The sequence below is a fragment of the Elephas maximus genome, chromosome 27, assembly GCF_024166365.1.
Source record: "Elephas maximus indicus isolate mEleMax1 chromosome 27, mEleMax1 primary haplotype, whole genome shotgun sequence".
Taxonomy (NCBI): domain Eukaryota; kingdom Metazoa; phylum Chordata; class Mammalia; order Proboscidea; family Elephantidae; genus Elephas; species Elephas maximus.
In genome coordinates, this window is record NC_064845.1 from 11518672 (window position 1) to 11544408 (window position 25737).

At 39.4% G+C, this 25737-nt stretch overlaps 1 long non-coding RNA gene across 1 annotated transcript in view; it reads left to right on the top strand.

Annotated features, from left to right (window-relative positions):
- LOC126068443 (uncharacterized) overlaps positions 1–25439 on the top strand; it is a 35792-nt gene extending 10353 nt beyond the window's left edge. The window contains exons 2-3 of the long non-coding RNA XR_007515684.1: positions 13429–13527; positions 24524–25439. This is a non-coding gene — a long non-coding RNA (uncharacterized LOC126068443). The remainder of the gene's footprint in view (positions 1–13428; positions 13528–24523) is intronic.
- The last annotated feature ends 298 nt before the right edge of the window (positions 25440–25737 follow it).

The window sequence follows — 25737 nt, forward strand, 5'->3', positions numbered from 1 at the left end:
GGAAAAGAAATAAAAGGTATCCAGATTGGAAAAGAAGAAGTAAAATTATCTTTATTTTGCAGATGATATGTTCCTATATATAGAAAATCCCAAAGAGTCCAAAAGAAAACTGCTAGAGCTAATAGAGGAATTTAGCAAAGTACAAGGTCAACAAACAAAAATCAGTTGGGTTTCTATATACCAGCAATGAGAAATCTAAAGGGGAGATTAGAGAAGCACTTCCATTTAAAATAGCATCTAAGAGAATAAAATACCCAGGAATAAATCTAACCAGGGAAATGAAGGACTTATACCATGAAAACTATAAAACTGCTGAAAGAGATTAAAGAAGACTAAAATAAATAGCAAAGATGGTCTATGTTCGTGGATTGGAAGACTTAATATTGTTAAGATGTCAATACTATTGCAAGCGATCTATAGTTCAATGTGATCCCAATAAAAATTCCAATGGCCTTCTTTCCAGAAATAGAAAAACCAATTCTCAACTTTATATGGAATGGCAAGAGGCTGTGAACAGCTAAAGCAATGCTGAAAGAGAAGAACAAAGGAGGAGGACTCAGACTTCCTGATTTTAAATCATATTATACAGCTACAGTAATCAAAACAGCCTGGTACTGTTATAACAGTAGACACATAGACCAATAGAATAGGATTAAGAGTCCAGAAATAAATCCACACATCTACGGTCAACTGATTTTTGACAAGGGTGTTATCCAATGGAGAAAAAAGACTCTCTTCAATAAATGGTGCTGGGAAAATTGGATCTCCACATGCAGAAAAATGAAACAGGATCCATGAATCACACCATACACAAAAACAAATTCAAAAGGGACTAAGGACCTAAATAGGCAAACTAAAACCGCAGAATTCTTAGGAGAAAAAGCAGGGGGAATGCTGTCAGTCCTAGCTTTTAACAAGGGATTGTCTAATATAATAAGTAAACCACAAACAGGAAAGGACAAAAGAAATAAATGAAACCTCGTAAAAAGTAAAACCTTTTGTTCATCAAAGACTTTATCAGAAAAGTGAAAAGAGAAGCTAACAACTGGGAGAAATATCTTTGGAAACCATATATCTGACGAGAACATAATGACCAAAATATATACAGGCAGTCTTTGGGTAACAAATGAGTTTCGTTCCTAAGTCTGTCTTTAAGTCAAATTTGTAAGTAAGTTGGAACAGTTAGGTACAGTTCATATCTAACATCAGTTAGTCAAATGTTTGTCTTAGTATATAGAATATAGTATACATTTCTACATGTAAAAAACATTAAAAAACGTTTCCAGGTACACTAAAACATCTTTAACATAATAATAAAGTAATAATAACAATGTTTTGATGCATGGCACAAGGTAGCATCCGTTCATTATTAGGAACCATTGTATGTACCTCGAATTTTTCATATAATAGGCTTTACGGGGGTTGGTTCATAAGTACGGGTTGTATGTAAGTCGAATGTTAGTAACCTGGGGACTGCCTTATAAAACTTTGACAGCTTAGCAACAAAAAGACAAATACCCGATCATAAAATGGGTAAAAAAAAATTGAGTAGGTATTCCCCAAAGAGGACATTCAAATGGCCACCAAACACATGGAAAGATGAAAAAAAGCAGAAAACAACAAATGTCGGTGAGGATGTGGGGAAATTGGAAGACTTACCCATTGCTGGTGGGAATGCAAAATGGTATAGCCATTGTGGAAAACAGTGTGGTGGTTCCTTAAATAAGTAAAAATAGAACTACCATATGACCCAGCAGCTCCACTCCTAGGTATATATCCAAAAGACTTGAAAGCAGACGCTCAAACAGAGACTTATATACCAATGTTCATTGTAGCACTATTCACGGTAGCCAAAAGATGGAAACATAATTTTATGGAATTCATTGACTATTAACTGCCTCTTTCTACATGATAAGCTTCATGAGGTAAAAGACGATGTCCGTTTTTAATCACCATTGTAGCCTCAGCGCACAGAAATTATTTATTGAGTACCTAGCACAGACCAAGCTGGATGATGAATAAGGAAGACCAAAGAAGAATTGTGTGCCTTTCAGTTGTGGTGTTGGTGAAGAATATTGAATATATCATGGACTGCCAAAAGAATAAGCAAATCTGTCTTGGAAGAAGTACAACCAGAGTGCTCCTTGGAGGCAAGGATGGCGAGACTACATCTCACATACTTTGGACATGTTATAGGAAGGGATCAGTTCCTGGAGAAGGACAACATGCTGGGTAAAGTAGAGGGTCAGTAAAAAAAAAGGAAGACCCTCAACAAGATGGATTGACACAGTGGCTGCAACGGTGGGCTCAAGCATAACAATGATTGTGAGGATGGCGCAGAGCTGGGCAGTGTTTCCTTCTGTGGTACATAGGGTTGCTATGAGTCTGAACAAATTCGACGGCACCCAATGACACCAGCACATACCAAGCACTCAGTAAATAATTGTTCCATAAATAAATGACTGTATATGTAAACCAAACCCATTGCGGTCGAGTTGATTCCAACTCATAGTGACTGCCCCATAGAGTTTCCAAGGAGCACCTAGTGGATTCGAACTGCCAAACTTTTGATTAGCAGCTGTAGCTCTTAACCATTGTGCTCTTAATCATCATAGCGACCCTGTAGGACAGAGTAGAACTGCCCCATACGGTTTCCAAGGCAGTAATCGTTATGGGAGCAGATTGCCAGGGCTTTTCTCCTGCAGAGCTGGTAGGTTCAAACTTCCGACCCTTTGGTTAACAGCCCAGCACTTAACAAGGCACAATGATTCTGCTAATAAATGGCAGAGCTGGGATTTAAGTCCTTGTCTGTTTGGCCTTCCTCCTTCCGGTATGATAGATTCCCAGGATTTATTATAAAGACACAAAGATTTAGGTAAGGAACTCAGCTAGTACGATGGTTAAGTGCTTGGTTGCTAACAGAAGTAGTTGGAACCTACCCAGCAGCTCCATGGGAGAAAAGACCTAGTGATCTGCTCCCGTAAAGATTATAGCCTAGGAAACCCTATGGGGCAGCTCTGCTCTGTCCTATAGGGTCGATGAGAGTTGGAATCAACTCCAAGACACACAACAATATGCTTGGCAGGACTACAGGCTCCCCGGGGCCTCTTGCACTCTTGTTATTGAATTTATGCATCCTTTTGTGTCCAATTATGTAAGAAAAATAGGAAAATGTTAAAATGTAAAGTATGAGGAACTTTTACAATGGACAGTGGTACTTCCAACATTTAAAAATGTGGAATAGAGAAGAGGATTATTTGGTCTTCCCTAATTGGACCAGACTCCAATTTGCTGCCTGACCCCAAAGCATCTTCTTAACCACCATACCCAATTCTGATTCACATTTCTCATTAAACATACTTGGCTTTCAGCCTCTTTCTTATATTTTGCAATAGCCATGGTCTTCAGCTGTGAGGCTTCTCCATCCTCCATACTTTGGCCAGTTTTCGTCATAAGAAGAAAGTAAGATCTTGTCAATCCCCTGCTTAACTCTTCTTTATGATCTCACTTTTTCCTGCATCTAAACCAAAAAAACACCAAACCAGTTGCCATGGAGTTGATTCTTCCTCATGGCAACCCCATGTGTTTCAGAGCAGACCCATGCTCCACAGGGTTTTCACTGACTGTGATCTTTCAGAAGTAGGTTGGCAGGCTTTTCTTCGAAGGTCCTCTGAGTGGTTTCAAACCACCACTAACCTTTGGGTTAGTAACTGATGGCTTAACCTTTTGTGCCATCCAGGGACTCCTTTGCCCTGCAGGAGTGGTTCTCAAATTTCATCATGTGGTAGAATCAAGTGGGAGACTTGTTAAAACACAGATTGATGGCACCTCCCCACCACTACCCCATCACTAGTTTCTGATTCTGGCAAGACTGAGGCAGGGTTCAAGAATTTGCAATTCAACGAGTTCCCAGGTGATGCTAAGCTTTTGATCTTGGGACCAGACTTTACCTACTGGCTCCAGTTTCTTATCCCTATCTCCCCTCATCAATCCTGCAACCCAGAAAGCCTCATCACTCCGTCCCTGATATATCTCATACTCCACCCACGTGGAGATTTCTGGAACACTTCATACTCTGTGCCTTTATGCCTGGGAAAGTCTATTTTCTGCATTCACATGTCCCTCCTCTGTGCAGCCTTCCCTCACTATCTCAGAGTATATTAATGATGCTTCCATATACTGTGTTTATGTCTCTTTTACATTAATGCTTTTTTTTAATTTTGTTCAGAACTTCCTCCATCACTAAAGTATGTGGTTTGGTCCTACAGGGATCATATCTTAATTTTGTATATCTGATGATTCATACAATGCATGGCCAGAGTAACTGCTTGGTATATATTTGTGTTTAATTTAAAGTTAATTTAATTATTTTTAAGAGGTTTGACTCATGTACGGGATATGTGATAACTCTTTACAAACTGGGATGTTTGGTTAACTGCAGTACTATATACTCCATTAATGCAGAATCAGGGTTTAAATCCTTCCATTAGGCTAGTTATAGAATCATAGATATTAGGTGTGGAAGGGAACCTTAATGAGGCAGATGTAGAGGGTGGCTTACTCAACTCCCTTCCGATCCCTGATAGTATACCTCACTGCATGCTAAAGGTTAGAAAGCTTTACAGACTTCCTTACAGCTCACGTTCTGCGTGAGTCCCAGCTTCCACCAAGCCGATTCACCCATGTGGTATTTGGAAGGTGGAAGAGAGAGAATGTTAGAGATACACTTCTTCTGCTGTCCATGCAGGCAAGCACAGTCACGAAAGCATTTTGGTTTTCCACAGTGATGATAGCAGAGGTCACAGGGAACCATCCCTAGTTTCATGGTTATTGAGAGGCAGAGCCTGGGCCATTCCCCTTGTTTGTATCGGTTGTGGTTGAGTCAGTGTGACAGGGGCCAGTAGTTGAGGCCAGTAGCCTTTTAGATCCTTCAACTCCCTGATCAGGGAAGAAATGACAGCTGCCTTGGCAGACCACTTCTGGTGTGTTGTCCTGGGGAGTCATTCCTGAAGCTTTCTGTCCTTCCAACAATTTTTAAAGCATCTAACTCCATGTGTTAAATCTCTTTCGGTTTAAACTACCTAGAGTGGTTTCTGAATTCAGATGAATTCACCTGGAGAGTACTTAAACTGTCTCATTTTACAGATGAAGAAACTGAGGCCCTGTGGCATAAAGTAGTCCACAGCTAGACATTAACACAAATTTGGGGTGTGTAACTTTTTCTTTTTCTTTCTTTTTAAGCACCCCTTCTAACTCTCCTAAGGAGAGCATTTCCCTGATAATCCACACAATTCCTTTTACTTTATTAGTATCTGACCAAAGGCCCTACCAGGGAGTGTTTCCACTCCTTCCATTCACTACCAATAGCTTGTCTTCTTGATTCGCTCTTATGTTCAAGACGTCTGTGTAGCTGACCCCCATCTCAGGCTTTGCTGACCATTCTCCAGCTTTCTCTCTGGCTTACACATTTGCTTGTTGAGATTTAGACGAGCTTCTTTAGCTCTGCTCACCGGCCTCCCTTGCCTCTACTTTCTACCAGAATAGCACAGCCACATTGCTTGTTCTACTTTGGCTCACTGATTCCTGAATTTTGAAACTGGCTACAATCACTAGATGACTGGCCCAAACATCTAGCCATCCAACTGCTGTGACTAGAGTCTGGAGGGTGGCTCCTGGTTTATTGTTTTCCCAGTGCCTGCCCATCAACACCTTTCCACTGGCCTTGGTTTATTCAACTATTCTTCAACTCATTTTTCCATTCATTGTTTGACTCAGGAGCAAAAAGTATGACATCATCTGCCATACTTCTGCTTCAAAGTATTTATTATCATACTCCAAAGTCATAAAAGAAGGAAAAATATTTGGGCAGGAAAATAAATTTTTAGAAGTTTAATCACAACCCACATGTGAAATATTGTTAATGACAGCCTCTTCAGTTTACCTTTCAGAGGGCAAAATAAGCTGGATTTCCAGAAGAGGTGGATAACCCAACTCTTTATTAATTTTACTTGAAGTATATAGTGTGCCAATTATAGAAATTGTTAGCCTTGAAAAATTGCACGTCCTGTTTACTTTCAGGGTAAAATACCCCTTCTTGAATTTGTAGATTATTTTTACTTTTTAGGTTGATTTTAAGTATAAATGGGTAGTATATACTGTTTGTGTGAAGCTAAATAGACTAAAAGCAAACAAAAAAAAAACTGTCCACTTCTGATGAACACAATATAAGAGATGATAGCTAAGCCATTAGGTCAAGTTTGAAATTAAAAGTTTTAACTTTACTTGGGCCAAATATGTAGGGGCCCTGGTGGCACAGTGGTTAAGCGATCGGCTGCTAACCAAAAGGCCAGTGGTTCAAATCCACCAGATGCTCTGTGGGAGAAAGATGTGGCAGTCTGCGTCTGTAAAGATTATAGCCTTGGAAATCCTATGGGGCAGTTTTGCTCTGTCCTATAGGGTCGCTATGAGTCAGAATTGACTTGAGTGCAACTGGTTCAGTTTTCTGGTTTTGGGCCAAATAAATAGATTTAGGGAAAGATTCCTTATTCTCAGGTTATGGTATCTCTCATTTATATGTGGCGCTCAATGTTATCTCTATTAGACAAAATTCCTCATAATTTTTATTTCAAATAATTACCGGTATACGGCCGGATAAGCATTAATCTCTAGTGCTGAAATGCTTTTCTAATTTTGATTCCTTGATCTCTTGGTCTAAGAGTAGCCCATCTTCTCAGTTTTAAAAGGTATGGAGGTATTGTCTTCCATTTCAACGGGAATAAAACTATTTTGGGATGCTACTGCAAAAACAACAGAGGGACAGTATCCTTCAATGATGTTCAACTTGCAGTATTGGTGTGAATGTTAAGTAAGGAAATAATTATGAAAAGACTAGCCAGTGCACGGTATGGCACCATTGGCCGATAATTGTTAGATGTTCTGTGTCAGTACTTCAGTAATTTCTGAATCCTGTAAGTATCTTAGGCACCTGTAGGCGTACTCTCTCAGGAAATGAGAAATGACCATAAATAATCATAGTCACTGGTCAAGTAAAATGAATTGCTCCTTAGAGTGGGCCCAAAAGGAATGTTAGAACACCTAAGAGTCCAGTCAGATACTCTCTGATGTTCTAGAAAGGCTATTGGAGGGGACCGGGGAGAGATTTCATACCTCGGAGGATGCACATTTTCTACTAAACAAAGCAGAACCATGTTCACTAAGAGGAGGTTTGTTGTGGAAAGATGCGGTAAGTAGAAAGCCATTCCAGTTGTTGCTTCCACGAATGCGTTCCGAGCCTGAAGACTTTCTCCAGGCCTCATCTTCAGGCCCTCTGTGGCATCCATCACGGTTCCTACTCCCCTACCCTGCCCTACTTCCCAGCACCTCGGAGCGGATTACCCAGTAAGCAAGGAACGCATGGACTTACTTGTGCTTCCTTACAAATCTGTAGTACACAATTTCACCACATTAAAGATGTGAAACCCATGTGAAATTGTCCACTACCAATTAGTAAGTAAACACAATTATGCCCGTGTGTATTTATTATAAAATATTTATTATAGAATACTGTAAATAGAAAATACAACGTAACTATAAAAAATATGATATTTTATAATAAATATTATTAATAAAAATAAATTTTATTTACAATAAAACATAAATTTTATAGTAAATAAGATAAATTATTTTTAATAATAATGAAAATAAAATTTTTAATTCTCCGCAGTGGTGAAAGATGTAAAAAAAATAAAGTAAAATGAGGATCTGTTTCCTTTTATGATCTTCACCTGAATAAAGATGAAACTTCAGAGATTTGCCAGTTCTCAGTGCTCAGATTACACGAGGAATGACATAAAATGCTTATTAAGGGTACCTTCTAGAACCTCCACGATGGGTCAGAATCAACTCGAGGGCAATGGGCTAGAACTTCTGTGGTACTTTATACACGCGTCACTGAGTTGGGTCTCTAAAGAAGGAATGCGTGATCATGAAGAAGTATCCTGGGCAGAAAACAATAAACCTCAGAAACATTTTAGGGCTCTGTTTTCCTCTTCCTTTAAGGAACTACTGCCTTTCTGAACCTGTACCGACCACTCAGACTTAATACATTGTAAAGGTTAAAAGCCATGTTGCTGCAGGTCACTTTTAAAAATGTTCTTTATTTTAGTTCTTTCTTCTAATGAATGTTTTACACACGGATAACTGTTAATGATTGGATCGTCTGAGTTTACACACGGATAACTGTTAATGATTGGATCGTCTGAGTTTACACACGGATAACTGTTAATGATTGGATCGTCTGAGTTTAATGTGCTGATTAAGAAGAAGATAAACTTCCTCGTATTCATTTCTTTGTGTTGAAGGCAATGACAATACATAATGTCTTCTGCAACACAATCTCCCAGCTAAACTGAAGTTCTATAAATATATGCTGTGGCAGTGACCCCAAAGATATAAAGTATGTGGGGATTTGCATGATACTTGTGTTAAATTTTGTCTCTGACTTGATGGAGAAAGAAAAAGGGAAAGAACAAGTCTGTAGGTATTCTTTTATAGTGGGATCTAGGCTGCCCACTGAATTTCCTCTCATAGCTGCCAGGAAGCTTGCAGTATTTTAATTGTTTGACTTTCATAAATTAACTCCTTCCAGGTCCCTGGTACATCTGTTATTTGCCTTCTTTTTAGCAGATTTATGTACTTTTTAATTCTTAATTGTCTTCTTTGCATGTTTTAAAATCTGATTTTTATCATTTATTGAACATGTGTGGGTTTTAAAAAATACAGAAACACGCTAATGTGATGTATTGATGAAAATCATCAGAAAATTCCAAGGTGTTGTTTTCCATAGATAATTGCATCAACTTTCCCATTGACATTAATAGCTACTAGTTTTAAATTAAAAAAATGAGACCTAGTTTTCTGAAATTCATAGTAATCTAAAAGCTTGAATTTTTCCAACATCAAAATTTTTACCAGAATGACTAAACACTAGGAAAAAACAAATTAACTTTTATCAATATTTTAAATCCGTTTGATAAAATAGTAAATGGCTCAAATTCAATTGACTAAAAAATTTTTCTTTAAAAGGAAACAGAAATAAGATACCTGATTAGTTTACAAATGGAGAACTATGTTGCCCACTAAGTATCCTGGTTTATGAAGGTAAGTTGAAAAGTACCGCTACTAGGGTTCCAGTTCATAGAGGCATGGGTTTATTATAAACAAAACATGTTTGAACACATCTCTGCAATCAGTGGATGGCTTCAGACAAGTTCTCTCAGTAATATATTTGTCTTAGTCTCGTTAGGGTGCTTAAAAAAAAAAAAACTTTTTTGCCATGGAAAAAAATGATTTTGAGGTCAGGGCTAATACCAAATTTTTAACAAAACACAAGTGGACATCTTCCCAAATGACTGAAGCTTTGCAACATGTTTATGGGAATGCTGCCCCACATAGAACAACACTTTTTAGATGGATCAAGCGTTTTAAGAAAGGTTAGGAAGACCTCAAAGATGAACCAGAAGAGGGAAGACCACTAAGAAGGTTATGGGGACGGTTTTTTGGATTCCCAAGGGGTAATACTGATAGATTTTCTTGAAGGACGCAGGACAATCACAGGGGCTTATTGTGAAGAAGGTTTAAGAAAAAATCTAAAACTGCACTGGTGAGAAAAAGGCCAGGAAAGTTGTGCCAAGGAATTTCTTTCCATCATGACAATGCACCTGCTCATTCTTTGAGGGTAGCCTGGAATGTCTTTTGAGAATTCCACTGGGAAACCTTACCCCATCCACCCTACACCCCTGATCTTGCACCTTCAGAACTTTTGTTCCCAAAGCTCGAAGAACATTTAAAAGAACATGATTTGAGTCCCTCAAGGATGCCAAAACTGCTGTTTTGACCCATTGTAAATGGAAGGAAATGGAAGTGAATAGAATCAAATTGACTAAATCTGTGGAAAGAGACGGTGGAAAAGCTCAATATCATCAGTCAAAACAAGGCCAGGGACTGACTGTGGAACAGACCATCAATTGCTCATATGCAAGTTGAAGTTGAAGAAAATTAGAACAGGTCCACAAGAGCCAAAGAATGACCTTGAGTATATCCCACCCGAATTTAAAGACCATTTCAAGAGTAATGACTGGAGACCAGATGAGTTGTGGGATGACATCAAGGACATCATACATGAAGAAAGCAAGAGGTCATTAAAAAGACAAGAAAGAAACAAAAGGCTAAAGTGGATGCCAAAAGAGACTCTGAAAGTTGCTCTTGAACATTGAGTAGCTAAAGTGAAAGGAAGAAATGATGAAGCCAAAGAGCTGAACAGAAAATTTCAAAGGGCACCTCCAGAAGACCAAGTAAAGTACTATAATGACACGTAAAAAGACCTGGAGATAGAAAACCAAAAAGGAAGAGCACACTCGCCATTTCTCAAACTGAAAGAACTGAAGAAAAAATTCAAGCCTCGGGTTGCTGTATTGAAGGATTTAGGAAAATATTCAGTGATGCAGGAAGCATCAAGAAAAGATGGAAGGAGTACACAGAGTTACTGTACCAAGAAGAATTGGTCAACATTCAACCGTATCAGGAGGTAGCAGATGATCAGGAACCGATGGTACTGAAGAAGTCCAAACTGAAGGCATTGGTGAAAAACAAGGCTCTGGGAATTGTCAGAATTCTACTTGAGGTGCTTCAACAAACAGATGCAGCGCTGGAAATGCTAACTTGTCTATGTCAAGAAATTTGAAAGACAGCTACCTGGGCAACTGACTGGAAGAGATCCATATTTGTACCCATTCCAAAGAAAGGAGATCCAAAAGAATGGAGGAATTATTGAACAACGTAATTAATATCACATTCAAGTAAAGTTTTGCTGAAGATCATTTCAAAAGCAGTTGCAACACTATACCATCAGGGAACTGCCAGAAATTCAAGCTGGATTAAAAAGAGGATGTGGAACAAGAGTTATCATTGCTGATGTCAGATGGATCACGGCTGAAAGCAGAGAGTTCCAGCAAGATGTTTACCTGTGTTTTACTGGCTATGCAAAGACATTTGACTGTGTGGATCATAACAAATTATGGATAACATTGTGAAGAATGGCAATTCCAGAACACTTATATCGTATTCGTGAGGAATCTGTACTTAGACCAAGAAGTTTAAAGTTGAAAAATGTGTGTATCAGGGTTGTATCTTTTCACCATACTTATTCAATCTGTATGCTGAGCAAATAATCTGAGAAGTTGGACTAGATGAAGAAGACTGGGGCATCAGGATTGGAGGAAGACTCACTAACGACTTGGCTTGTTGAAAATCAAGAGGACTTGAGGCATTTACTGATTAAGATAAAAAACCACAGCCTTCAGTATGGATTACACCTCAACATAAAGAAAACAAAAATCCTCACAACTGGACCAATAGGCAGCATCATGATAAAGGAAGAAAAGATTGAAGTTGTTGAGAGTTTCGTTTTTCATGGATCCACAACCAATGCCCATGGAAACAGCAGTCAAGAAATCAAACGATGCATTGCATTAGGCAAATCTGCTGCAAAAGACCTCTTCAAAGGGTTAAAAAGCAAAGGTGTCACCTTGAAGACTAAGGTGCACCTGACCCAAGCCATGGTGTTTTTAATCGCCTCCTATACATGTAGAAGCTGGACAATGAATAAGGAAGACCAAGGAATTAATGCCTTTGAATTATGGTGTTGGTGAAAAATACCGAATATACCATGGACTGCCAAGAACAAACAAACCTGTCTTGGAAAAAGTACAACCAGAATGCTCATTAGAAGCAAGGATGGCCAGACTTCATCTCACGTACTTTGGACATGTTATCAGGAGGGACCAGTCCCTGGAGAAAGATATCATGCTTGGTAAAGTGTAGGGTCAGCGAAAAAGGGAATCAGCTAAATGGATTGACGCAGTGGCTGCAACAATCAGCTCAGGCATAGCAACAATTGTGAGGATGGTGCGGTCCCTGGCAGTATTTCACTCTGTTTGTTTTATAGAGGGTTGCTACGAGTTGGAACCAACTTGACAGCACCTAACAACAAGAACAAATCAAAGAGCACAGAATTCTTCAGGGAAGGGTCTGAGAGATGGAAATACCGCCTTCCGAAGTATATAGACCTAGATGGAGGATATGTCGAGAAACAATAGCTTCACATTTTGTTATATTTGTTTAATAAAAGTTTCTATGATTTTGTAGCAATACTTTTTGACTTAACCCTTGTACAAGTGAGGCTTCTGAATCTCTGTTCATAGTCCATGGGTGGACTTTGATGCAGAAGGGTAGGTAAATCCTAAATGACTTGCCCAGCGGAAAATGAATTGGTTGCAAAGTCAAGCCTAGAATCCCAGATTCCTGGCATCATTATAACTGGTTTGTGTAATGTTTCATGTTGAAGAGCTCCTAACTGGTTTTGAACAGTAGAATAAGTTGATAGTTTGCTAAAGTAATCACTTTGAAGGTGAAGATTTATTTGAATGTGTAAATTCTGCTATGTCTATTGAAAAACTATTCCCACTATTAAACATCTGTGTTATGCTAGGGGTTGATACAGACGTTGATAGTAGTGAATAAAACAGAGTTTATGGCCCTCCAGGTGGTTACATCTCTACAAATTCAATCTGGCTGATGCTTAAGTGTCAGGCTAAAAGGTGAGATTGCAGACATAGACAGAGGCCTGCAGAGAGCCATATAAGTACCATTAATGGGGTTGGCCTTGATCTTGAGAGCAAGGTGAGGCCACTTAAAGGTTAAGCAGGGAGGTGACATGAGATGATATGTTTTAGAACGAAAGCCTTCAAACTGGGATAGACTTACTCATTGGGGCCCAAGGGGTCACAGGCATGAACAATGTGTTACCTAATTAATGTTAAGGTCCTCTGCTTTCTTATGTAGTCTTTCTTAAAGCTGATCTACTTAAGAGCGCACACACTTGTGGCCCAACCATCATGCGGTTTTCCTTTCCCTCTTACCGTCTCACAATTGCTCTTCTCCCTCTTTGCAGGAGAGGCATACCATTCACTCATTCTGAATTTTGCTCTGAAGCGTTGGCCAGGGGCACAAAATAAAGGGACAATTCAAAATACTGGAATTGATGAAGACTTTTCTTATTAAGACACAATAAACCCAATTGTAGAACTTTTGATCTCCCCTTGTTTTAAAAATATTAATGGCAGAATATAGTATCAGAAATGGTACTATATTGAATTCAGATATATTGCAGATTGAGGATGAAAGAGTAATGGCAGTATTTTCTCAATGCTTTTGTTTCCTTCATCCCTGATATGTTATCAAAGAATGCAGTTCTCAGGAGGATTTGGTGAGAACCAAGAAAGAATTTTGGTCCAAAATATTGATGAGGACATCACCTTATTTTATCCAGGCAACAACTTAAGGAAAAATTCCCTGCTTTATCTGTTTTAGAACGTGGACACTCAAGATTGTAAACAGCACATTGGGAAATAAGAATCTACAACAAAATGTGCCCCCTGGACATTTCCATCCTCCTCAGTAATGAAAGCGGTGGGTGAGTTCTCTGATTCACTTTTGTTTCAGCTACATAATTTGAATGATTTCAAGGAGAAGGAAGTGGAAAATACTTGTTTTATTTTGAAGAGGTTTTACAGCTTCACTAAAAAGAACATATAACAAAGGTAAATTTGTGTTTTACATTTTTATTCAGATTGTGGAGAAACATTTTCATTACTTTTCCCAAAAGATTATTCAATACTGTAAACATAACATTAACTTTTTTCCTGAACCAAATCTTCTGCTCTTTGTGACTCGTCAACATCTCTAGTCATTTATTCGTGCCTACCAAGTACTTATTACAATGAGAAGGACTTGAATGACTTGAAATGTATTTCTATAGGGAGTTTGTGAGCAAAAAAATTCAAAGACCATTATGTTAGAAAAATCATTTAGAATACAGTGTGAGAATGAACAGAGGGGCATGGGTGGAGGTAAGACGACCAGCTGATAGGATGTTGCAATACATGAGATAAGACAGTGGTTATCCAGACCTGGGCAAGGCAGTGGGGATGAATGGAAGTGCATGAATATGGATAGAAGTGGGTGGATCTGAGAAATATTTGGGAGAGAGAATAAATAGGGTATGGTAAAAGATTAGATGTGGGAGTGTAAAAAAGGGAAAAGTCACGTTTCTAGTTGATAACTGAATGGATGGCTTCCCAGTCACTGAGAGGGGAACAGAGAGGAGCCAACTTAGAGGACAGAGAGTGGTTGGTGCCCCAGGTATCTAGGTGCGTGTGTATGTGTGTGTACATACATTCACCGGCGTGTATGAGACTGAAGGTAAGAAGAGAAATTTGAGCTACAGGTTTAAATTTGGTAGGCATAAAAATATATGCATAGCAATTGAATCCACAGGAGTGAATGAGATCTCCCAAGAAAAGAATGGAATATCAGGGGACTACGATGGCGTGAAAACCAAGAGAAGGCAGTATTTTAAAAAGGAAGGAGTGTTCAGTGGTGTTGCTTGTTATCAAAAAATCAAGACAAAGAAAGATGGCAAAGGCCTTAACCAGAATGATTTCAGTAGAGAAATGAGGGCAATACTAGCTACAAGGTTGAACAGTTGACAGTATATACACTTGGTGCTCCAAGCTGAACCAACTGCCTCCGGTCAGCCCTGACTCATGGTAACACCGTGTGTGTCAGAGTAGAACTCTGCTCCGTAGAGCTTACAGTGGCTGATTTTTCAGAAGTAGATCCCCAGGCCTTTCTTCTGAGGGGCCTCTGGGTGAACTCGAACCTCCAAACTTTTGATTAACAGTTGAGCACATTAACTATTTATACTAACCAGGTGATCCACTCATAAATAAACTATTGCTAATTTATCAATTTTTGTTTTCTGTATATAAAGATTACAGGTGATTAATTTATTATTAGAAAAATCATGCTTTTTTTTTTTTTTTTTGCTTGAAATAATCAATGCACCTTTTACCTCATCATTTACTAGGCAATTATTTGATACCTACTTTGTGCAAAGCCCTGTGCTACTTAGGGGCCAGGCGATGAGTCAGATATATAGCCAGACTTCAAGGCATTATAGGGCAGTTAAGATGTCTATAAAATACAACACTATAAGGCCGTAACTGATACATGCCAAAAATATACACTGTAGCCTTTATATATAAATATTCGATAAATATTTTTATTCTACAGGCTTTTAAAACAATATACGTGGAATGCTGGTTTTAAAGCTCCAGTCTTTCTATCTTCATTTCTCTAACAGAATCACCTCTGTTTTCTGACTATCATTTCTTAAAGGGTAAACTTAAAAAATTAACAAAATGATGACGATAGGGGCCTGTACCCCAATTTGGAATTCTTATACCCGAGACTATCAAAAGAGACCTTGCTGTGGTAGACTGAATATTCAATTACCTCTTCCGATTAGTCTGCATTTTAAATGCAAATGACAAAGCCCAGAGGAAAAAAATAACTGACTATTCGCTCACGTGTGATTCTCCTTTCTTGGCTCCTCCCTGCCTGTGGTCTTAAACTATGTCTTCTCCTTGCCTCTTTAACCTCTTGTATTAAAAAATGCTTAATTAAGGGAGAATCTGAAATTTTCTTCCTTCTGATTTGAGGAGTCACGCAATTAAAAAGTTGAGAATCTGCTTCAATGTTTGAGGTGTGCAGGTTACACTGAACAGTCCACCCTTAAAAATTAAATAGAATATTATAATCATGAATAGCTCTGCCTTGCAGTCATTTCTGTAATTCTGTCTAACATTCATATTGTCATTTGATTAGTTAATCATCCATTTTCAAAGGTGTGAATGTGTTTTCACACTTCTGCTAAGACAGTGTTAACTATGAAACTATAGATAGCAATAGAGATTAATTATCTATTGCACAAGTTCCCACACCTTGTGCTTACCAGATAGAGGAAGAGAGTGCATGTCTTAACACAGGTGTGATTTCAAAAAAATGGAAAAAAAAAAAGAAAAACTTGGTTAAATGAGTTCAAGGAGCCCTTCCAACTGACATATCTTCAAAATGTTAACTGCATTTATACTTCCAATTTTATTTCATAAAACAGTTGATCCTACATGCATAACAAGACTTGTTTCCTAAGTGGATTGGTGCATACCTTCAGTTATAAATGAGTGAGCCAAGTAGAGGCATTTTACAAATGAGTCAGTTTTTCATGGAATTAGAAAATGGAATAGAAACCATTTATCATATTTGCAATATCCCTGAAACTTCAGTAGGCCCAAGCCGGAAATTTTAGATTTGTCTTCTGAAAGGTTAATGAATACATTGAGTCTTTTGAGCACCCTGGTAACTCAAAATCATTATCATCTTCATCATTGGACTCACTGCCTCTTTGGGGACTTGACTTTTCTTTTTTTATTGTGCTTTAGGTGAAAGTTTACAGAGCAAATTTGTTGCTCATTAAACAATTAATACACATATTGATGGGTGACATTGGCTGCCAACGCTGAAACGTGTCAACACTCTCCACTTCTCGATCTTGGGTTCCCTGTTTCTATTCATCCAGCTTTCCTGTCCCCTCCTGCCTTCTTGTCCTTGCTCCGGGGCTGGTGTGCCTGTTTAGTCTCGCATACATGGTTGAACTATGTATGTTTTTGTTCTTATAGGCCTGTCTAATCTTTGGCTAAAAGGTGAACCTCAGGAGTGACTTCAGTACTGAGTTAAAAGGGTGCCTGGAGGTCATACTCTTGAGGTTTCTCCAGTCTGTCTCAGACCAGTAAGCCTGGTCTTTTTTTTGTGAGTTTGAATTTTGTTCTATGTTTTTCTCCAGCAGTGCCCAGAACCCTCTATTGTGGTCCCTGTCAGAGTAGTCAGTGGTAGTAGTGGGACTTGATTTTTCTATCTCAATGACTTGTTATCCATGATGTATAGGGAGGGCATCATGACTGAAAAAGGAGACTAACAGGTAAAAGTTGATTTGTAACCACATTTACTTCTGGGTAAAGGTATGCTCAAATTTTAATCCATCATGAAAAGTAAAAATTTCTAGCCCTCGACTGGGATTAGCTTTGGTCCTGTGCTACAGTGGTGAAATTGGTTGTTTATCCTAATAGTTTTCTTTATGACATAAGCCAGACTTAAAATAAACTAAAATTTACTTATTCTTTTATTCAGAAGATGCCTTTTCTATCTCATATGCTTTCTTTTTTCAGGGAAGGAGATATATGGGTGAACACATTCTCCCGGGTAAAGTGAAATTGATTTCTCAGTAAGTGATTCTGTATGGACAGACAAGTTTGCAGATCTCTAAGGAACAACCTTGACCTTTAAGTGCCTTTCATTTTAAGTGTATAGCCCAATTTGCTGCTTCTTTCTTAGACTGGTATGATACCAGGCAAGCAAACACCAAGCCATTAGACTTTTTGGTAGCAACGGAATGAGATAAAAAACTAATCACTGGATAAAGGAAAATAATATTCCAATGTTTATAATCAATCTGGTGGTAACATACTAACTTGCCTCATTGCAAGTATTTAACTAAATATCAGAAAGATATTTATATTCCATTAATTTAGAACCTGGCTCACTGCTATTTAACTAGATAACGAGAAGGATGTTTACTGACTATGCAAAGGCATTTGACTATGTGGATTCCAACAAATTATGAATAAAATTGCAAAGATTGAGAATTCTAGAACACTTAATTGTGCTCATGAGGAACCTGTACATAGACCAAGAGGTGGTAGTTCAAACAGAACAAGGGGGTACTGCATGGTTTAAAATCAGGAAAAGTGTGCATTAGGGTTGTATCCTCTCACCATACTTATTCAATCTGTATGCTGAGCAAATAATCAGAGAAGCTGGACAATAGGAAGAAGAACATGGCATCAGGATTGGAGGAAGACTCATTAATAACCTGCGATATACAGGTGACACAACCTTGCTTGCAGAAAGTGAAGAGGACTTGAAGCACTTACTGAAGAAGATCAAAGACTACAGCCTTCAGTATGGATTAAACCTTAACATAAAGAAAACAAAAATCCTCACAACTGTACCAGTAAGCAACAGCATGATAAACGAAGAAAATATTGAAATTGTTAAGCATTTCATTTTACTTAGAACCACGATCAATGCCCATGGAAGCAGCAGTCAAGAAGTCAAACAATGTATTGCATTGGACAAATCTGCTGCAAAAGACCTCTTTGAAGTGTTGAAAAGCAAAGAGGTCACCTTGAAGACAAAGGTATGCTCTTTCCAAGCCATGGTGTTTTCAATCATTTCATATGCATGTAAAAGCTGGGCAATGATTAAGGAAGACCAAAGAAGAGCTAATGCCTTTGACTGGTCTTGGCAAACAATATCGAATATACCATGGACAGCCAGAAGAACGAACAAATCTGTCTTGGAAGAAGTACAGCCAGAATACTTCTTAGAAGCTGGGGTGGAGAGACTTTGTCTCATACTTTGGACATGTTATCAGGAGTGACCATTCTCTGGAGAAGGACACCATGCTTTGTAAAGTAGAGGGTGAGCAAAAAAGAGAAAGACCCTCAAGAAGATGGATTAGCACAGTGGCTGCAACAATGGGCTCAAGCATAGCAACAATTGTAAGGATGGCGCAGGACCGGGCAGTGTTTCATTCTATTGTACATCGGGTCGCTATGAGTTGGAACTGACTTGATGGTATCTAACAACAGCTAAATATCAAATAATATTTAGTTACCATTCTCAAGTCCGAATTCCCAATTCCATATATTCTCCAGTCAATAAATAAGGATGGTCACCAGTTATCACCACAGCCTTAGATTTAGGGCCCTTTAGTTCTCAAGCCTGTTCTCACCTGCCTGGCAGGGCCGAGCAGACACCTTCTGAGAAAGTTCAGCCCTAACAGCAGCACTGACAAGTCTGCAACCTTAAAACAGCAACGTTTGGGAGAAACATGACTGAAAAGAAGAGAGTGAAATGTGACCAAGGCACTTGTTCCTATAGAAAAGATTCCAGAAAAGTAACCTTCATCTTCCTTGAACATGCCTTCTGAGGAAGGGGAGTGCCATGCCTAGGGTAGGGCCTAGTCCACACCTACCACTCCCCCACCTGCAGACCTAAGAGAAAACAAGAAAAGAGTTTGAAAGAGAGGTGAGTTTGGGGTATGAAAAACAAAGCTGTCTTTCCCTGGAGCAGATCTTGAGGTTTAAGATTTTGAATACTTTGCCCAGCTCCAGAAGTGGGGCATAGTGTCTCAGTTATCTAGTGCTGCTGTATCAGAAATATCACCAGTGAATGGCTTTAACAAACAGAAATTTATTTCTCACAGTCTAGGAGGCTAGAAATTCAAATCAGGGCACCATCTCCAGGGGTAGGCTCTCTCTCTCTGTCAGTTCTGAAGGAAGGTCATTGTCATCAATCTTCCCCTGGTCTAGGAGCTTCTCAGCTCCTGGCCCTTCTTGCTCGGTGACAAAGAGGTCCCTCTCCCCTCTATACAATTCTCTCTTTTAGATCTCAAAAGAGATTGATGCAAGATACAACCCAATCTTGCAGATTGAGTCCTGCCTCATTAATATAACTACCTTTAATCCTGCCTCATTAACATCATAGAGGTTAAGATTTACAACATATAGGAAAATTACAGATTGTATAATAGAGGACAACCACAGAATACTGGGAATCATGGTCTAGCCAAGTTGACACACATTTTCAGGGGACACAATTTAATTCATAACACATGGCTGCCCTGGAGCAACACATATCAGAACCAAACATTGGCTGATCTGGTTGTCTAAAGGCCCTCTAATTTGGGGCAATGAAGAGAATAACTCTAAAAAAAAAAGGTCCTCTTAAATTCAGGGCTGTGTCTGAAGCAGAATGACTCCCTGGGACATGAAAAAAAAAAAAACTTTTTCCATTCTTTGGAGAAGTGTAAGCCAAAGAAGACCCTATGGGTGACATGAGTATCCTGTTCATCCTTGTCTTTGGGGATATCCCCCAGGGTAATCTTGAGACCTACCAAAGCCATCCAGATGGTCAGGAGTATAAGTCAGTCGTGCCCTTAGATGAGCATGAGTTCACATGCATCAGTGCCCTTACAGCTCCCTGCTCACCATTTACAAATGCCATTTACAAATATCTGAGGTTCAACAACAAAATCAAATCACTTTGGGTCGATAGATCACAGTACTGCCTGTGTGTGTGTCTGTTTATTTGTTAATGTATTATACATAGTTTCTTTGGAATAGGATTCCTATAGAACAGACTAATAATATTAAATATTTATATTATTATACCTAATATTTATTATGTGCCAGCACTTTATAATCTCAATCATCTCAACAACACCCTGCAGTACTTACATTTATCTCTATTTAACAGATTAGAAAATTGAAGTATAGAAAGATTGAATAATTTACCCAAGGTTACATAACACAGAGAAGACTCAGTCAAAGTGCCGCTATTTTATTTTGTATAAAAAAGTAGAACATATTTATTTAGCTGCTGCAAAAGACCTCTTTAAAGTGTTAAAAAGCGAAGATGTCACCTTGAAGGCTAAGGTGCGCCTGACCCAAGCTATGGTGTTTTCAGTTGCCTCATATGCATATGAAAACTGGACAATGAATAAGGAAGACTGAAGAAGAATTGATGCCTTTGAATTATGGTGTTGGTAAAGAATATTGAATATACCATGGAGTGCCGAAAGAATGAACAAATCTGACTTGGAAGAAGTACAGCCAGAGTGCTGCTTTGAAGCAAAAATGGCAAGACTTCGTCTCACATACTTTGGACGTGTTGTCGGGAGGGACCAGTCCCTGGAGAAGGACATCATGCTTCGTAAAGTAGAGGGTCAGTGAAAAAGAAGAAGACCCTCAACAAGATGGATTGACGCAGTGGTTGCAGCAATGGGCTCAAGCATAATAATGATTGTAAGGATGGCACAGGACCGGGCAATATTTTGTTCTGTTGTACATAGGGTAACTCTGAGTTGGAATCAACTCGATGGCACCTGACAACATTTATTTATTTATTTATTTATTCATTATGCCTCTCTCATATTTGGAAAAGGATTTATAAATGCTTGGGTATATTGAGAGAAGCAGAAAATCACCACATGGTTGGATAAGGAACAGTGACATTGCAATGTTTCTCATTAGTCTTCAAGTGGCATACTATTTTTTACAGTATGTATGGTATCAAATCTCCAAAGTTGGTCCCACAATGAACCTCATGTCCTGATTCTTCTCCCAGGTCCTGTGACTCTGTCATAGCTAATAGGATGTGGCAGAAGTGACACGTTGTATATGTTCCAAGGCTAGGTCTGAAGAAGCTTGTAGCTTTCCTTGGTCTCTGGGAACACACCCTCTGGGAGACCTGAGCAGTTATGTAAGAAGTCCAACCACCTTGACTTGGTAATGCTGAAGAGGCCACATTTAGGTCCTCTAGCGAGGCCCAGAATTCTAGCCATCCCCAACAGAGCGTTTCAGGAGGGTCTTGGACTTTTCCAGCCAGCCCATCTGTAACAGCCAAGTATTACTGAATGACCTCAATTAATGTCACAAGGAGCAGAAGACTCATTCTTCTGAGCCCTGCCCGAATTCCTGACCCACAAAAAGGATGACACAAAATAAAATAGCTGTTGTCTGAAGCCATTAAATTTTGGTGTAATTTGCCGTGCAATAATGGTACCTGGAAAGGGGGAGCTCCATAACAAAAGCTTTAAACATTGACATTGACTTTGAAACTGGGCAGTGGGTAGGTGTTAGAAGGAACTTGAGATGGTAAATGAAAGCAGGAAGGGCCTCAGGAGGCATTGCTGAGGGCATCGGTGAGAGTGAGGAAAGTGTTATTTGGGAGTAGAGAAACTGGGATCCTTTTTATGTAGTGGCACAGAGTTTGGCAACACTGTTGCTTGTGGTAACTTGAGAAATAGAAAGGGCATCTAAAGTACTTGTGGATTTGGATGGGAGATTGCCAGGCAGGATGTAGAAAGTGCCAACTGACTTCTAACTGATGATGGTAATTTATGAGAAGAGAGATGAATTATAGAAGGAACTGCTAAGTTTTGGGGACAAATTTAGCATAAACATAAAATATTCTGAACTTACTGAGTTTGAAAATTAAACTGCTCTTCACCCCTAGTCACTCCCGGGAAAAGATTTTCAAAATGGTTTCCAAGGAGCAGCTGGTGGATTCAAACTGCCGATCTTTTGGTTAGCAGCCATAGCTCTTAACCACTGCACCACTAGGGCTCCAAGTAATTAAAAAAAAAAAAGCAAGATCAAATTCAGAGCTATCAGTAGAAGATGGCCTTGGTAAATCTCTCAGGTATGTACCTGTAAGACCCTTTGTTGGGATATCGCCAGTCATCTTTGAGTTGATTCCAACTCTTGGCAACCCCATGTGTGTCGAAGTAAAACTGTGCTCCAATGGCTGATTTTTTGGGAATTAGATCAGGCTTTTCTTCCAACGTGCCTTTGAGTAAACTCAAACCTCCAAACTTTTGGTTAGCAGTTGAACTTATTAGCCATTTGCTACACTCAGGGACTCTGTTAGGACCACCAGGGCACCTGTTAGGATCTCAGAAAGATTTAATTGCGAGCTTTTACAGCCCCTCTTGGTTTAACAATAAGATTTTTAAGAATTTTAAGGGTACTGTCCCAAAGCAGCCTTACATGCGGCCCAGGTAGAAAAGGACCTGACTCAGAAAGAGATGTAGGTGTGAATTTGTCTGTTGGAGTTTATTATTAATTGATATAAGAAATCCACAAAGTTGTTGTAGGGATCAAACCGGATTGAAATGAAAAAGAGAGAAATAGTACAAAACTAACTTTTTTGTGTGTGTGTGCTTCAGGTGAACGTTTACAGGTCCAGTTAATTTCTCGTTTAAAAATTTATGTACATACTGTTTTGTGACATTGGTTGCAATCCCCACAATGTGACAGCACACTCACCTTTTCCACCCCAGGTTCCCTGTGTCCATTTGTCCAGTTCCTGTCCCTTCCTGCCTTGTCGTCTTGCTTTTGGGCAGAAGTTGCCCATTTGGTCTCAGATATTTGATTGAATTAAGAAACACATTCCTCACTTAGGTTATTGTTTGTTTTGTAGGCCTACCTAACCTTTGTCTGAAAAGTGGGCTTCTGGAGTGGTTTCAATTCTGAGTTAGCTGGGTGTCCGGTGGCCATGGTTTTGGGGGTTCCACCAGTCTCTGTCAGACCAGTGAGTCTGTGTGTGTGTGTGTGTGTGTGAATTTGAATTCCGTTCTACACATTTCTCCTTTCTGCCTGGGGCTTCTCTATTGTGATCCCTGTCAGAGCAGTTGTTGGTGGTAACCAGGCACCATCTGGTTCTTCTGGTCTCAGGCTGGTGGAGGCTCTGGTTCATGTGTTCTTTTAGTCCTTTGGGCTTATATTTTCCTTGTGTCTTTGATTTTCTTCATTCTCCTTTCCTCTGGGTGGGATGGGACCAATAGATGCATCTTAGATGGCTGCTTATAAGCTTTCAGAATCCCAGATGCTACTAACCAAAGTGGGATATAGAACATTTTCTTTATGAACCATGTTACATCAGTTGACCTAGATATCCCCAAGACTGTGGTCCCCAGCACCCAGGCCCAGAAACTCAGTTCCTTAAGATGTTTGGATGTGTTGAGGAAACTTCTGTGCCTTTGTTTTAGTCAGATTGTGCTGACTTCCCCTATACTGTGTAGTCTTCCCAAAGTTGACACTCGTCTACTTTCTAGTTAGTGATCTTCCATCGCCCTCTCTCCCCACCCTCATAACCATCGAAGGATATTTTTTTCTGTGTGTAAACCTTTTCTTGAGTTCTTATAATAGTAGTCTCATATGATATTTGTCCTTTTGTGACTGACTTATTTCACTCAGCATAATGCCTTCCAGATTCATCCATGTTCTGAGATGTTTCACAGATTCATCACTGTTTTTTATTGTTACATGGTATTTCATTGTGTGTATGTACTGTAATTTGTTGATCCATTCATCTGTTGATGGGCATTTAGGTTGTTTCCATCTTTTTGCTACTGTGTATAGTGCTGCAATGAACACGGATATGCACATATCTATTCGTGTGACGGGTCTTATTTCTCCAGGGTATATTCCTAGGAGTGGGATTGCTGAATCATATGGTATTTCTATTTCTAGCTTTTTTATGGAAACGCCATATCATTTTCCAAAGTGATTGTACCATTTTACATTCCCATCAGCAGTGCATAAGAGTTCCAGTCTCCCAGCAACAAAATTAACTTTTATGGACAAGAAACAAGCTATAAAAGCTACGCTGCTGCAAACACAGACCTTTTCTTATAGAAGAGAAATGATGATTCAGAGAGATAAGCCAAGAGCCGGGAGGTCAAAGTGCAGAGCCAAGGTTAATCATCCACATGGAGCAGAGTTGACCCTAATCAGGAGACTGCTGCCATGATCCTGAGTGGATTTCAGAACTGCTATGTGCCTTCTGTTTCCTCTCTTTTTGGGTGGGAGTGCGGATTATGGTCATCCAATCTCTGTCCCACCACTGGAGGTTGAGAAAATGTTTCTTTTTATTTCAGAGATCTTATGATCAAGTGGAAACCCTGGTGGCATAGGAGTTAAGAGCTACAGCTGCTAAACAACAAGTCAGCAGTTCAAATCCAGCAGGTGCTCCTTGGGAACTCTATGGGGAAGTTCTACTCTGTCCCATAGGATTGCTATGAGCCAGAATCGACTTGACAGCAACGGGTTTTGGTTATGATCAAGAGGAATTGCACTCAACGAACCGTACTCAAGGAATGTCACCTGTGGATCTCCAGCTAGACCTGGCTTAGATGACAATATCCAATACCTTAAGCTTAAGCCTAATGCTGTAACGGAACATGACCTTGGGGGACTTAGGAGGGGGTGAGTGTATTTTACATGTGGGATGACTGTAAATAATTTTTTGGCAGAGGGTGTACTATGTGGATTAAAGATGACTACAAATTCTTTGACACCCCTTCCATTGAATTCTAGGCATTCGTATCCTTCCTTTGAATCTGGGAAGGCTCTGTGACTGCTTTGACCAATAGAATAGAGTGGAATTGATGCTTTGTCAGACTGGGGCTCAGGCCTTAAGAAATTGGAATGCTCACTTCCTCTCTCTTGGAACACAGTCTTAGAAATGAGCTGCCATGATGTGAGGAATCCAAAGCAACCCAAGGAGGACCCCACGTAGGAAGATACTAAGACAGCTTCAGCTGAGCCCCGTCTTGACAATCAGCACCAATCTGTCAACCAAGTAGTGAGCCATCTTGGAAGTTGTCCATCCATTTCCAGTTAAGCCACTCCAGCTGATGCTGCATAGAACAAAGATACATTGTTCCCACTGAGTCCTACTGAAATTGCAGATAGTGAGCAAAATAAATGATTGTTATTTTAAATCAATAATTTTAGAGGGGTTTGTTATAGAGCGATAAATAAGCAAAACATCATGACATACGGATTAATGACTATGGGGTTAATTTTACTGTAAGAAACTAGTCTTTGTCCTTGGTTCCTGAGAGGTGATCTCTATTGCCCTAGTGAATGAAATGTTTTTGATGAGGGCTCTAGATAATACTTAATCTAATAGGTGACCCCTGGGGGTGGCCAGGCCAGAAAGACCCACCTCATTATATCACCTGGCCTCAGAGGAGGGGGGTATGATCCAATCAATTATGACTATGTAGTGAGGCCCCAATAAAGGGTCTGGACATGGAAGCCCTATGGGCCTCCTGGTTGGTGATAGACATTGATGCACACGGGAGGG